At 53.5% G+C, this 12,473-nt stretch overlaps 1 protein-coding gene across 4 annotated transcripts in view; it reads right to left on the reverse strand.

Moving 5' to 3' along the window:
• The window catches only part of MIDEAS (mitotic deacetylase associated SANT domain protein), a 67,805-nt gene that overhangs the window by 26,668 nt on the left and 28,664 nt on the right, over positions 1–12,473 (reverse strand). Inside the window, exon 2 of one of the 4 annotated variants that reach the window (XM_053224683.1) lies at positions 988–1,030. The exons of the other annotated variants lie outside the window; for them this stretch is intronic. The gene's annotated coding sequence lies outside the window, so the exon portion shown is untranslated. The remainder of the gene's footprint in view (positions 1–987; positions 1,031–12,473) is intronic. 4 annotated transcript variants of the gene reach the window in all.

Genomic DNA, 12,473 nt, shown 5'->3' on the forward strand with positions numbered 1-12,473 from the left:
CAGGCGCGGGGGGATGGCCACTCAGAGCCTGGGGGAGGGGAAGCTCTGCACACTGGGTTGGGTGAGGTGGAGGCGGAGTCTGTGAATAATGCTCCAGGGCAGGGCTGCTCCTGCCCTGGGCCCCACGCTGGCTCACCAGCAGCTGTTTGGTGAGGCTGGTCTGCCTCCTCCCACCCTGCACCCTGTGCAATGAAGGACGATCACTCAGGACACCACAATAGGTTTCTAAAGCTAGGCTGGGAACTTGCTTATAAGAAACCAAGGGGGCAAATTCTGGGGAGGCTGAATCACCCCAGAAGCTTCTGCAGAGTCCTTTCCGTCACCCCTACTGGAAGGCTAAGAGTGCCAAAAGCACAGAGACCCAGACCTGGGACCCACAGAGCAGAAAGGTCATTATCTGGGGTGATGAGGAGAAGAGTGAAAGATGCCTGGGACTCCTAGAGGAAGGTGGGGAAAGGACACACCAAGGCAGGTGTGTCTACTGCCTTGTGTCTACTACTACTTAGCAGGGCCCTAAGTAGTAGTAATAATAGTAATAATAGTAGTAGTAGTAGGATGATGATGATGATGATGATAATAAAATGCACCTGTGCCAGGTCTGTCCTAAGTGCTCTGCATATGTCCAGTTCCCACAACAGCACTGTAAATCAGCATGAAGCCCAAGCATGAAGCATTGTTATTTTAACCTCCTCTCCAGCCCCTGCAAGCTCACCCCTGCCTCAGGTCTAGCTGCTGCTGGTGGGGCTTCCAGCTCTCATACCCTACGCGTACATTACAGCCCGCAACGCTGGACAAGACTGAGCCACTTCCTCTCATTTCTTGTGCCCCAGCCCCACTTCTCTGTTCCTCAGGTGGAAGTCGGCCTGTCCTTCCTCACAGCGAGGAAGAGGAAGGACGCCATCTGTTCCGAAGGCTGCAGACCTGTGCGCCAACTCCCTGAAGGTGCAGGGAAGAGGGTGTAACGAGGAACCTCTGTAGGCAGCTCACCCTGGGACCAGCTGCAGGGTCTCTAACAGCGGATGCAGGAACACTGCAAAAGGAAACCCACAGTCACCAAGGGGCCCCAGACAGTGCAACCCACTCTTATCAGTCTGGTTGTCTGTCCCGGCTGTATTCACTCTCCTTTCCGCTGGGCACTGCACTGTTGCAACCAATCCCTAACCAGACCCGGTGATACACCCCTGGACAGAAGACAAGGCAAGAGTCTGACATCAGTGACCAGGAACCTATGAGGCTTTCAGGAAGATCTGTGGTGGAAAGCACTTTTTCTCTATAGAAGAAAGCAATGTGCACCAAGAAAAGGAAACAGTGCTGAACCCACATATGTATTTTGCAGACACGTGAGAGAAGGTGCTGGAAAGGCCTCTGGGAGTTCTATGCTGATGGTGACACCATACCCTCCAGGGAGGGCAACTAGAACACATACAGCTCCCTGAGTACCCTCACCAGCCCTGCCACATGCCCGCAGAGGGGACCAGGGCCACTCCCAAGCTGGAGATACTGCATACTGCCATCTGAGAGACAAGACCGTTGTGAGTCAAGGTTCCACAGGCCAGGACTAGCTTGTCCCAGCAGCTGCAGGGGCTCAGCTCTGACCCAGGGATCAGAGTTGACTGGAAGTCCCTCCTGACCTTTATTGCTAAAACTCCTCGCTGCTGCTCTTACAACCGAGGCCACTTCCCACCCCACCAAGTCAGCACTAGGAAGACGGGGAGTCAGAGCTCATGCATCCCTAACCAAGGCAAAACAGACCTAAATACAGCATCTAACAAGGCTCCAAATCTCTAGGCCAGCCAGTTCCCAGAGCACCAGACAGGCTATCTTAGGACAAAGTCTAAACTATCCTGCCCACGAGTCTTGCAGACTTTGGCTCCTGCCAGCTCTCTCAACCTGCCATGCTTGAGCCGTCATTCAGTGCTGTTCCTGCTTTGCTTCCGGGTCTTTGGCCAGGCAGCACCTCTGCCTAGGACACCTTCCACCCTTTCATCTGGCCAGGTCCTACTTGTCCTTCAGGTCTGAGACACTGCTTCCTCTGGGAAGTCCTCCCTCACCCCAAGGCTTAGCCAGAAGCTTCACTATGAGCCCACAACACCTCCCAACCACCCCGCCACCCCCCCCCCGCCAACACTCAGCACACTAAATTCCAGGTGCCTATTTCTATTTCTTTGTCCCCAGCAGACTGCAAGCTCCATGGAGCAGAGTTTGCAGACCGTTGTACCTTGGCATTTAGCTTGTATCTGCCTCTTGGGATGCTCATTCAAGACTGCGCCCAAGGTGAGTCAGAGCTCTGCCCGGGCAGAGGCACGACTCATGGCCCGCACGTCCACCCTGGGCTCCCGCCCAGCCCTGACTTCCAGTCTCTCTCCCTGATGCACATCAGAGATCTCCATGATGCTGAGATGAAGTGAAAAGGTCCCGCCTCCTAACCCCATCCCACCCCATCCCATCAGTCGCCTCAGGCCCTCTCCAACCCATCTGAGCACAAATTCTTCTCTAATTGCTGGCCCACAGGCTACTTTGCCCCTTGACTGCCACTTGCTGCCCCACACCACATGCAGGTCAACTTGGGAAAGTGCCAGCCCCTCTGTTGTCCCGTCCAATTTTTCTTTCCCCATGGCTTCCCACCCTTACCTAGACCACAGCCAGAGACATGAGCCTGTGGATCTGTTTACCTCGTGCCCTGACATGGCTGGGCTTAAGACACCAAGGTATCTGGCTAGGATGCCAGGGGGTGAGGAGCCCTCCCTTCTTAGAGGAGCCCAGCATGGCCCAGCTGGCCCTCCAGCCCACACTCATATCCTGGAAAGTTCTCTCTCAGATACTCTGGGGCCTGTGGCTACAACCACACTGAGCAAGTAGTCTGGAACTGACATCCTGGGCTAGCTAGAGTTGCCCAGGCCCTACATAAGCCTTCCCTCTGGACACAGTGCAATCATCTGCTGTGCTGTATGCCCTGCTCTAACTGCAAGTTCACACCAGGCTGAAGGGCCCCATTTCTCCAACCCCCTGGACACATAAGTCTTGTTTATAAAGGAGTTTGCAAACCAGTAAGGAAGGAGACACCAGCAACTGGGACAAGGACTTGCCTCTGATACGCCCCTGGGGGCGTGAGAGAGCAGGCCCTATGCTCTGCCCATTCCCCATCCAGACAGTCCCCAGATTAGCACTTCTCCAGATTCAACTTCAGCTCTGAAATGCAGAGCCCATGCCCATAGAGTCTCAGGGGTCTCAGCCACCAAGCTGGTCAGGCTCGGAAGGTTTGGCCAGGGTTTGAGCTGGCAGCAGTCTGAGCTGTGACCATAAAAATGCTAACACTGAGGGGCGCCTGGATGGCTTGGTCGGTTAAGCGTCCGACTTCGGCTCAGGTCATGATCTCGCGGTCCGTGAGTTCGAGCCCCGCATCGGGCTCTGTGCTGACAGCTCAGAACCTGGAGCCTGTTTCAGATTCTGTGTCTCCCTCTCTCTCTGCCCCTCCCCTGTTCATGCTCTGTCTCTCTCTGTCTCAAAAATAAATAAACGTTAAAAAAAAAAATTAAAAAAAAAATGCTAACACTGAGATGCTTTTAAAGGGATATGTGTGAGAGAAGACTCCTTTGCCTTCTGAGCCACCCTCAGGGCTTCATTCAGGTATCTACCTTTATTGTCCCTCTCCTCTACTTCCAGCAAACACCCTCAGGAAGTCCATAGGAAGTCAGGATGTCCATGAGAGGCCAGGATAACCAGATCTGTTTTATAGGGGGGAAGCAAAGAGTCTCAGGCAGAGCCAGGAAAGGATCGAGCCTCCAGGCTCAGATTTTGCCCACACTAAGGGGACTGGCTGCCTTCCTCCTAGTCAAGGGCCACAAATAATCACAGGCAGCCCAGGAAAATCCCCTCCAACAGGATTTGGGAATCCCAGGGGAGTAAGGTAAAAACTGGCAGAAGAGATACAGCAAATATCCCTTAAGTTCCTTAAATAGCTAAACCTCTGGAAAGGGCCTCATGGGGATGGGTGGGGCCCTTGGTCTCCTTATAAATTTATGCCCTAAGGGACTCACACCACCGGAGGCTGCTCCAACCCCTCCCTCCCTTTGGAGAGGCAGGGCTCCCAGCAGGTCTCGGGCAGAGCCCTCTGGAGTCTGTGTCTGAGCCCCAGTGCCAGACTCTGCCCGAGACAGGCCAAGACACAGAGGAACTCTCTCACAGGGGCATGGCCTCACCCTGCCTAGCTAACAACCCCCCCCCCTCCTCATACGCAACACCTGTGCAGCCCTCCAGGCTCTGGGAGACACAGAACGGGCACAGTCCCTACCCGAACAGAGCTCCCTGTCTCATGGAGGAGAGACACAGAAACACACACTGATTATAATGCACAGTGGCCCATGCAGGAGCTAGAAATACAAGGAACATGTAACCTGGGGAGAGTTCCCTGACTTTGAGCCTTTGCCGCAGCTGTTCCCTCTGCCTGGAAGCCCTGCCTCCACTCTGACAATCTACCTTTCTTCAAGGCCTACCTCCTGCAGGCAGCCTCTGGCACACACTGTTCTCACCCCTTCTGAATCTTCATGCTCTTATTCACAGTAACCACTGTCCCACAAGGCTTCTTCAATTCCTTGTGTTTCTGCACCAAGACTGGGGAGGATCAGGGCCTGGGCCCAATGGAGAGTGCAGTGGGCTGGTTGTCAGATCACCAGGTGTCTGGTCCAGGAGCTGCGGCTCACTGGTTCCTGCCTTTGAGGAACTTAGGAGCTTTGGGCTGGGCAGGGGGGACACGGCAGAACTAAGAAACACCTTTGTAACCAGCAACTGCCACATGACATGTTAGCCACCAGCACTGACCACATGCCCAATGTGTGTGAGTACTGCTCACTTGTGTAACCACTATTCCCATCTGAGAAATGAGAAAAGGTCGGCTCTGAAAAGTACCTTGTTCCAGGTCACAGCCTAAGGACACAAATGAGGAGCCAGGATTCAAATCCAAGCCTGCCAACTCCAAACCAGATCTCTATCAGACCCTGCTGCCCAGCTATGGAGAGCAGTGGTTCTCAAACCTACCTAAGCGATCGATGGGCTCCCGGGTCTGGTGAGGCCTCGGGGGGAGGGCCGTGGAAATATGCAGTGCTTCATAAGCAGCCCACGTGTTGCCCAGATGCTGGAGTAGGGGAAGACTAGAGGGTCAGGGACTGGCACAGTGTGGTTTCCAAGGACCCACTGCTCCTCCCTCCTAAAGGAGCTGACTGCCAGAGGGCCATACCCTGCCCAGGAGATAGGAGGAGTCCCATGGAGCCCTGGATGGACTTTGCTCTCAGTTAGCCCTAGGGCTGACCACAGCTCTTAGAGCACCAGAGGCCCAGATGAATGCCCTGTCTACTGAGCACATACTATCTGTCAGGCATAGTGCTAAATGCATTGCTGGCAACATCTCATTTAACCCTCGCTCTTCTTGGTCCCATTTTATAAGTCAGAGACGATACACTCAAAAATATCTATTTAACACAAAAGAGGACAGTAATGGAGTAACAGAGAAACAAACAAACAAAAAAAGACACAAGACAGAAATCAATAGCAAAATGGCAGACGTAAACCCAAACTTATCAATAATTATTTTAAATGTAAATAGACTGAACACTACAATTAAAAGGGAGAGGTTGGGAAAATGGGTTAAAAAAATAAAAAACAACCCATTGATCCAACTATATGCTGTTTACAAGAGACAACGCTTTAGATTCAAGGACACAGGCAGGTTGAAAGTAAAAGGAAGTCAGAAGATAGACCATGCAAACAGTAACCAAAGAGCTGGATCAGCCATGCTAATATTATGCTTATAGACGTTAAGACAACTGGAGACAAAGAAGAGCATTTTATAATGATCAAAGGGTCCAGCCATCAAGAGGATATTACAATTATAAACATATATGCACCTAACAACAGAGTCCCCAATATTCGTGAACCAAAAACTGTTGGCATGTTAGGGAGAAACAGACAACTCCACGATACTAGCTGCAGACTTCAATACTCCACTTTGAATGATGGACCGAACAACTAAACAGAAGATCCACAGGAAACAGAAGACTACAACACTATAAAGCAACTAGACCTAACAGATATCTACAGAACATTCCACCCAACAACAGCAGAATTCACATTCTTATCAAGAACACATGGAATAGTCTCTAGGATAGATCATAAATTAGGCTATAAAACAAGTCTCAATAAATTTAAAAGAGTTGAAACCATACCAAGCATGTTCTCCGATCAAAATGAGATAGGATTAAAAATCAATAACAGAAGGAAATTTGGGGAAGTTACAGGAAATGAAGGTTATAAGTAACTTGTCAAGTTCTCCCAGCCCAGAACTGCCACTCCCTCAGACCATGGTCTCTACACCTTCTCCACAGCCCTAGGAAACTGCAGAGCTCAGATTTTTGCAAATGCCTGGGTAGCCCTCCTCCCATCCCCCACACCGGACACACACTGAACCTGACCCCAAGCTTGACCCCAGAATCAAAACAGCTGTGGGAGGGCGAGGCCTGTGGGGCTGTAACAGTTTGTTATGCAGCCTGTTTCTCCCCGGGGGAAAAAGGCCACAGGCAAATATTTTCACTCCCCCTGCCTGTCTACAGAATATCCAAAAGAAGGAAGCAAACATTTATAGAGCACTTCCCCCCACGCCAGGCCCTTGACATACCCCGAATCCATGCTTACAAACTTCCCATCTGGGCATCTGATTGTCTGCATTCTAGAGGGAAACCGAGGCTCTGCCGTTAAGAAGGCAGAAGCAAGATTCAAATCCCTGTTGTCAGCCTTCAAAGTCCCTGGTCTTCCCATCATTCTTCCAAAAAAATCCCAATTCCACACTTGCTGTGGGCCTCAGAAGGAATGCTACACAGGAGAACCCCACTCATATGGGCACCTCCCCCCTTCCTCTTGCTCCCTCCCAGCTGCTGCTTTTCCTGGGAGCACTTCTAAGCAGAGCACAGTATAGAACACTCCCACCAAGACATAATCCCAGCCCTAGTCCGTCAGAAACAGGCTCCTCGAAAGACTGGGGGTATCTGTTAAACCCCTGGAAGCCCATGGGGTTTTGAGGTAAGGGGGCAGGGCAGCAGAGGTGAGTTGGGAGCTGCAGGGTCAGTAGGATCTCACTCTGGAACAAGAGACTCCGTTCCACAGGGAGAAAGGTGGCTTGTGCCTCTCTTCAGAGCCAACCAGCAAAGCGGGGCCCAGCTGGGGAAGCTGAACAGATTCCAAATATTAAGGGATGCCCAGTGTTCACTCAGTCCAATTCCTCGTTCCACAAAGCAGCCCAGAGAAGGAAAGAAATTAGCCTGCAGATGCACATCCAGAAGCAGAGCAGGGCCCAGAACCAAGAATTCCAATAACAATGTTTCGTGCCTCCACTTAGGCCACACCTTTTGGCAAGACACTGAGCAGGCTTGGAGCCAAGGTGAAATCCCAACATCACAAAAAATAAGGCTTTCTCCTTCACCACCATCGCCATCTCCAACACTTCCAGAGGGTGCCACTACCATGGTGCTAAGCCCATGGCACTGTTTCACCTTCACGAGGTAGGTATTAGTACTCTCCCCCTTTTTCAATGAGGAACTTGAAGGTCCAAGGGGTCAAATCACTTGCCACAGGAGTACAGAGGCAAGACAGGGACTGGAACCCACAGTCCTTTTTGCCAACTTCCTCCCCAGGGCTTCAGGCTCAACGTCTTGCTTAGTGGCTGGGACAGATGGCAGCAGCCTCTGGACTGCTCACATCTTCTCCCTGGAGAAGCAGCTCCAGCTGGCCTGAAAACCACCATGGTGTTCTGTAAGCATGGCTGGTCAGGTAAGGTGGTGGCTGAGAGAGGCCTGGGGAGGGGATGGCTTTGAAGATGAAGAGGCTACTGGTGATCACCACCACAGGGGACAACCTGTGGAAGGCTCAACATTTTCTGCTCAAGAGGTAGCCACACCCCTCCCATACTCTCCAACCCCACACCCGCAGTTGACAAACAGCCTTTTACAAATAAAGACTTGACTCTCCCCTGCTTCTCAGACATCCTAAATCCCAATGGGGCTCAGGCTCCTGTCCCTTCCTGGCACCCTGAAGTCTGGGTCAAGTCAGCTCTGTGACTGGGTTCCTACTAGTGCTGATGGCCTCCACCCAGGGCACTGAGCATCAGCCCCAGCCCTAGCAACCCACCTCTCTGCACAGGGCTCTCCGAAAGGTTTCCTCTCAAGAACTTGAATTTCTAAATATGGGCTATTGCCTGCACGTACTAATTAAGGGAGACAGATAGTGCCCACCCCCTCCAAAGATCATTGGTCCAAATCTCTATTTCATGACTGATAAAACTAAGAGGTGAAGTGACTTGCTCAAGGACACGCAGCTGATTCCTTGGGTGGAGGTGTGGTCAGGGCCTCCCCAGGTAGGTGTTACACTCAGCACTCCCTGGCAATGCCAGGTCCTTGATGTTTGGCTCATGCCCCCTCGGCAGGGAGGCAGAACGGGGGGGTCTGGCATGTGTGGTGTCCTTATCAGCCCAAGGTCTCCTGCGTGGTCAGCTCCAGAAGTGGCCAAGGCCTACCGGGTGGCACAGGGTGGGCAGCGAGGGGGTGTCTTGCTGGTTTGGAGCAAAAGAGTGGGGACAATATGGCTCCCCAATATCTGCTAGTGACCAAGAAGCACAAAAACTTGCTGTCAGCAGAGGGGATGTCATCATGGCTGCCTGGGCCTCTTGGATGAACTACAAGGTGGGCACAGAGCCGCCTGCCTCATCTGCCCAACCATCCAGTCAATGCCGCGCCCTTTCTCAGGCCCTGGTCAAGATCCAGGGCCTCTGCCAAGTGCTCACACATTCCTTGCGTTTCTCCAGTCTCTGAGCAGCTGCTTCGGGGCCTTTTTTTCCTGTGTTGATTTATTCTTTATTGTTCCTGAAATACACCCAGAGGCCTTTGGCACTAGGCACCAGCAGAGCATCCAGCCCAAGCCCCAAGTCCACACCAACCAGATTCTCTGAGACCTGGGCCAAGCCAGCTGGAACGATGGACCCCAGGGTCAGACCTCACAGCCAGGAAGGGAGACCCAAGTCCTAGAACCGATGTCAGGTGTGACTACAGAGGCTGGCATGTTTGGGGAGGAGGAGACACTTGGAAGGTCTCAGGGAGGCCAAAACTAAACCTTTCTACTCCTCCCATGCATGAACGACTCCCCCAGCAACCTCCCTCCCCCCGCCCCCAACACACACACACACACACACACACACACACACACACACAGCTGACCCTCATGTGCCTGTTGCCCTCCACAGGAGGGCCTCGTGGCTCAGGCTGGGCTTCTGACTGCCTTGTGCAGTGTTCGGAGAGGGAAGCCTCAGAGGGGTCTTCCCCACCCTTCCCAGCCCAGCTCAGAATATCTCCCTAATCAGCCAGTCTAAAGGTGCCTGAATTCCCAACACCAGTCCTTCATTCCAAGGGTCAAAACACCGTTCCCTCTGCACATGAAAAGAGCCCAGAAGAGTGTGAGCTGCATGGTAAAAAAGAGACAGGGCTTTAGGGTCTGACAAAATGTGCCTGGGCTTCTCCAATCACCAGCTTCTCTATGGGTCTGTTTCTCTGTCAGTAAATGGGTACACCATCTTCACCTCATAGTTACTGTGGGATTAGATGAGGCTGATATATACGTGGAGTGCCCGGCACAAAGTAAAGGCTCAAGAAATGTGCTTTCCTTTCCCCTCTGCTGGGCGGGAGTAGCATCATTGTCAGTCTTCAACACCTCGGGAGGAACTGAATGGTGCGACTCAGTTCTGCAGCTGGTTGAGCGCAGGGCTGGCCAGCATGAGCAGGACAAGGGGATGAGGGGTCCCAGCAATAGTATGGGGCTCTGCAGGCAGGCAGGGCCTCTGGCCTAAGGACCCAGGAGGCGCACACCCAGCACAGGCCTTGCCTGGGCTCAGCTGTCCCAGCAGGGCCTGCAGGGACATGGTGAGACGAGAGTCCCCACATAATACCTGGCAGAGCTTCCAGGCCCCTAATGGAGCTGCCACCCCCCTCCTGGGCTCACTCTAAGAAGAGCATTCAAAGGGAAAGTGCCATCACCTGAGGGAAGCTGGGGAGGGGGTGGCCAGAGGACAAATGAGCAGGGACGCCTGCAGAGAGCAAGTCAGCCTGCCCCAAGGCGACCACAGTGAAGGTCCCACAAGTGGAAGTGCCGCCTGGTTATTTTTGGCACCTCTTCTGCCCAAAGCCAGCAAGGAAAGGCAGCTGCTAGCAACATGGAAGGGCTGTTTATGCTCAAGTGTGCAAGCACTGATGCAGGGACAAAAAGAGCACAGCGGCCACTGCGCAGAGGGGGCCTCTGCCCCCTTTCTTCCTCTCCTGACTGTCCCTATTAGGTCCAATCTGCCCACCACATAGTTGACATAGCGTGGGTACTTCTGCTTTCACTCAGATCCAGTCTCCCAACCACAGAACTCAAACACACACACACACACACACACACAGACAAATAAATAACTATGGAGCCAGCTGGGGACTCAGCCACACCCAGGAGCAGGGACAGTACTCCTCTGGGCTCTTCCTGCACCGAAGCAGCCCTCCCACCTTCCGAACTGGGAGGGGCAGGGGCCAGGGGCCAGGGGCCGGATGGACACTGGGGCAGCTCCTCTTCCTACCCGCCTCAGGTGAGAGTGGGGGCATGGAGGGGAACCTCAAGGAATTCACTGCCTCTCTGCTTCCCCATTTGAAACAGAAAGAGTTGGGACTAGATGTCCCAAAGTTCCTTCCAGCTCTGGGATGACTCCTGGGAGCTGGGGAGCCCAGGACTCTGACCCAGTGCCAGCTAGGGAGGTCAGAGCAAGATCAGGTGGGGAGAGGGATCTGAGCGGCAGTCAGGCAGTCAGGTACACTCCCCAGGAGCTGCCAGAAGGCTGGGAGAGGGAGGAGGAGGTAGAAGGGAAGAAAGGGGGAGAAAAGCCAGCGGTACACGCACTCTCAGGGTGCCAGTTATCACGTAAGCAATTCTGAGCTCTGGGGCCCTCCCCTTCAAGGAACTGACAAATTCTGGCAACAGCAGGCTGGATGGGGCCTCTGCCTGCCCAACTGCTGGAAAAAGCTGGGAATCAAAACCCCTCACCGTTTTCCTTCTTCTCTGGACCCTATTTCCCCAGAGAAGTTGGGCAGCCTCACAGGGAACCCCCTTCTGGGTGCAAGCCTGGTATACTTCCCCCTCTTCAAGCTCTGGTGTGGACAAATCTTGCCCTGGTTGCTCCCCTCCCCCCTCCCTGAGACTCCTGGAAGCAGCAGCACTGCCTGGAAAAAATAACCCACGAGCTCCCTGCGGCTGGAGAGAAAGGCAGAGAGAACAGGGAGCACCTTCCCCAGCTGGCCACAGCACCGGGCTGCGTTCCAGGAAGAGCAAGAGCGAGAACCACTGCCAGGGAAGCCTCAGGCCCCCAGCCCCTCCTCCCCATCCGCCCCCCACCCCCACCCCGCAAACCACAGCAGGCAATCAGGTCCCTCGGGGAGACCCCCACCCCCGCCCCAGCAAAACCCCAGCTCTGTCTTGACATGTGGCAACTTCTTATATAATATGTTGGTGTCTCCCCCCTCCCCCACTCCACCCCTGCTATTTCAATTGGTGAAAGAGCCAAGGCGCTCTTTAGAGGGACGACTCCCACCCTCAGCTCCACCCAAACCTCCACTGAGGTCACACTGGGAGGCTTCAGGTGAAGCAAAGACAAGGGGACTTTTTCCTGGGCTGAGAGAGCAGCCTTCCTCCCACCCACGTGAGCAGTTCTGCCTGAGGCCTGGGCGGGTAGGTTCCTGAGAGTACCATCTGATCTCTGGGAAGCTGAGCCCTTAACCCTGGGCTGCAGGGACGGAATCCCTAGCAAAAACACACAGGCACCAGGATCCGGGCCGGTCTAGATGACGGAGGATCACACAGCTATACTCACGGCCTAGGGAGTTATAAAATGAGCTTCATTCACACAAGCCCCAATGCCCTGGAGGAGGGCCCTCCTACCACAAGCAGGACAGACTTCATTTCCTCTTCCCTGGGAGGAGCAAAAGGCACACAGCTGGACTTGGGGGGAACCAGTGAAATGATAGCCATCATCTGTTGAGTACCTACTGTGTGCCAGGCACTTTGCATGCATGATCTTGTTTAAACTTCACAGCGACCCTATTATCATCCTCATTTCACACGTGAGGAAACTGAGGCTCAGGAAGTTAAGCAATGCCCAAAGCCACACAGGAAGTAAAGAAGCTGGAGTAGGAACCCACATCTGCCCAGTCTTCATCCCTGTGCACCTGCCAGGCTTCCTTCACAGTCACTGCCCGGGGTTACTGTCCCCACACCATCCAGGAATGGTGATCTGAGTATGGGGGCGGAAGTGGGTGTGGACAAGTTTTGCCTGATGGCTCTGGAATCTGAACTGATGCCCCACTAACTGTCATCACTCCCAAGTGTGTGACTGTGAGCGCCCCTGTAAGTGTGCATGT

The sequence above is a fragment of the Acinonyx jubatus genome, chromosome B3 (genome assembly GCF_027475565.1).
Source record: "Acinonyx jubatus isolate Ajub_Pintada_27869175 chromosome B3, VMU_Ajub_asm_v1.0, whole genome shotgun sequence".
Lineage (NCBI taxonomy): Eukaryota > Metazoa > Chordata > Mammalia > Carnivora > Felidae > Acinonyx > Acinonyx jubatus.